Source organism: Papaver somniferum, chromosome 11, assembly GCF_003573695.1.
Source record: "Papaver somniferum cultivar HN1 chromosome 11, ASM357369v1, whole genome shotgun sequence".
Lineage (NCBI taxonomy): Eukaryota > Viridiplantae > Streptophyta > Magnoliopsida > Ranunculales > Papaveraceae > Papaver > Papaver somniferum.
The window spans coordinates 137,440,211-137,443,786 of NC_039368.1; positions in this window are offsets into that span (position 1 = coordinate 137,440,211).

Genomic DNA, 3,576 nt, shown 5'->3' on the forward strand with positions numbered 1-3,576 from the left:
ATGATATATACAGTAACAAGACTTTGTGGTTCTGTTGATGCATAATTCTTTGAAGTATATATCTGTTTTGTGTCGTACTCGTACACAGCAATACCTCTTCTTTTTTTTTTTGAAAACTGGATGTTTGCATAATATCTTGTTTGGATGATTTCTTTGTTCTGTGTATAGAAACCCATGATGAGACCCTGATGATTCTGTGTCTTTATGTGTTTTTGTTTTGTTATGTGAGATTTGTTTCCATGATTAAAGTATCAGTCATATAAAGCATCAGTTTGGCTTTACTTTGTTTCCAAAACCTCTGTGATTTTTTTTTCATACCCGAGCAAAAGGATGAAGTCTCAGTGGACTCCGTGTCTTTAATGGACTTTGTGTCCATAATGGACTTAGTGTTCATTACCAGTATATCAGGATGGGTCTATATCCGTTATAATTAACGGAAAATGGTCATTTGTCAAAATATTTTTAAATCACGGTTCAAATGGACGAGTAAAAAATAATTTGGGTGAAATGGACAAAAAAAATAGCAAGGATGAAACTGGATATATCCTGTCTAAATTAAAAATAAGAAAAAATATTTTAAAATTGGCACAATGAAACTGGTTACATCCTGCCTATTTTTACATTTTTGTCCATTTAAACAGTATCAAAATCTAACTGTCCATTTCACCCAGGACTAGTATCTCAAAATTCTTGATAGCTTTCCTGTAATTTGTTCTTCGATTCTTTAACATATCAACAACTAGTTATAAGTTTCATATCAGAATTAAGACGTAATGAAGATTAAATTTATATCTTCTATCCAACATGAAATAAAATCTGTTAAATATGTTATTATCTCAAAATTCCTTGAATATTCGATATATGCCTTATATGAGAGCATTATTTATCCATATGATATTACGATTACATGGTAAGATTCATTCATATTCTTTACTTCAAAAAACTATAGAGATATGCATAAAGTCAAGATCACTACTCGTAGGTAGTACGTCTTAACATACAAGACCAAGAGTATGAATTTCTCCCACTGATCTTGAGGTATATGCATAAATCTGTAATACTTTCATACAAAACTTGAAACATTTATACTTCTGTTGAATTTCATATACCATTATGGGAGGATGCTCAAATTTCGTATTTTGACTTTTAAAATTTGTAAACTAAAATTTCTCATTAATGAAGGCTACGTTCACATTTAATTAATGCAAATCTTAGGTCATACTGAGCTACTAATAATACTATGAAAATTCTGAATAAATCTTTCTTTGACACGAGAGAAAAACTTATTTATAATCAATGCATCGTTTCGGAGTAAAATCTTTGGTGATAAGTCTTGCTTTATACCGTTTAAAATTCCTACTACAGTCGTATTAGGTCAGAAAGACCAACTTTCATACAACCGATTTGTGTCTTTCAAGCAATTAAACAATATCTGACAGTTGACTTTCAACCAATGATTTTTTCTCACATAGCATCAATCCATTAATCAAAATATTACACATAATATTTGTGAACCTAAAACCAAGTCTTTTCCATTCCATATCAGAATGTAATAAATTATCGTAAGAAAATCACTGAAACAACATGAATAACTTTCTTTCAATCTCTGTTGAGACCTTCTTAATGCTGGTTCATGTTGTTATCAAAAAATTTCTTTATTGGCATTAGTTATATTATGGAGTATTGGATCAGTAATTTGTGGTCTTTCATTATCTAACATTTTGATAATGAGAAGATTCACAATATCTGTAGAAATCTTAAATAAATGGATCATCATCATGATTTCTTGAACAGATATATCCACGTACTCCCACTGATTATTCCATCATTAATAAATTTATATTTACGATTTCAATAATTCCCATACTACGGTTAGAACATTAATGGATACCATTTTGATTATTTAGGAAAACCAATGATCCAGTAATAGTTTTCAAATCCAATTTTCATTCTTTGGAATGTAAGCCCTCACCTCCAACTGAAAAACCATAACTTAAATTTGATTTAAATTAGGTTCCATCCTTTCTAGTCCAAAGTGTGTCTTTGAAACTGCTTTACTGGAAATCTATTTAAATTACACAGTTGCAGAAAGAACAAACATCCACAAATGTATAGCCATTATGCATGGCTTATCATGCTTCTAACCATTTTCATAAAAGTATGATTTAGCCTTTTGATATACACTATTATGCCAAGGATAAGTTGGCCATGTGTATTGAGCAAAAATTCCAAACTTTTGAAGATATTATGTAAAAGATTTAGGATATTATCCTGTTTTGTCATACCTTTCACAATATTCACCACCTTTATAAGACTTTATGATTTTCACTTTATTTATAATTGCCTCTCAATTTCAATAATGAATGTTCGAGAAAACATCCACGTATTGGGATTCATAATGCAATTGGTAGATGTACACAGTAACGCGAAAAAAAATTCAGGTGATAAACAATTTTATCTTCCAAAAAATGGACCATTAAAAGTCTACAAAATAATCGTAATCAACAATTAATAAGAAAAAAAACTGAAATTTATAATAGAGATAAATGACAATTAAGCTTACAATAGTTACATACCTTCTATAAGATTCTCCTGTGGGTAAAAACCTTATCAAGGAACAATGTGGACATGAAAAACATTAGTACATATTTTACCTTCTCATACACACAACATTATGTTTGTTTAACACCATAACTAGAATCACCTGTGGGAAACTCACGTCCTAAAATGTATTAACAAACTCCAATAATTCTAAATATGTTCAATCTAATATAATGTGAGTTGTAGTCACCCGTGGGTGGCTATTATTTCACATGTATATGAAACATTTAGATAACCTTCATGCTTGTTTAAATTTGTGAACCAAAACTACTTGTGAGAAGCATTTTTCTAATAGTTAAATCAAACTAAGAGGACTCAAGATATACAACACTTACAAGATAAGAATTTAGCATCACTGTGGCGATAACTAAACAATCCAACAAATATGTAGAATTGCAAATATCACACTAGCTTTTCTTGTGAGGTTGCATGGTCCTAATCAATGATATGGACATCCTTGAGCTGATCATAAAATTAGTCGATTATAAACAATTATGAGTAACCCTAAAACATTAATCATAAACCTTTACTCAAAGGCATGTCATCGTACATAAATTGTAATAATAATAACACCCTTTAATTGAAATGTCCAAACATAATGAACTTTTCGTAAAACAAAATCGAGCATTTAGCAAGTCTATAAGTATAATTCAATAATGAAATTTCGTTGAAGAAAAATTCTTTGATGCATCACTCATTTAAATATGATACAAACTTAAAGATCATGATAAATAACGGATATATGATGAATTAATATGAAAGGTGTAAATAGTCAACGAGTATCATTTTCAGAAATATGAAGAAATTTATCAAAAATAAAACCTCAATTTCATAGAGGATGCAATAAGTTTTGGACAACATAATAAAAATATTCATGAAAATATAAAAAAAATCGTAATAGGTTACTCAACTCGATAATGATTTAATTTATGTTAATTTTCTTTTATGCATTTTTAAGAAATAACTTTTAATCAT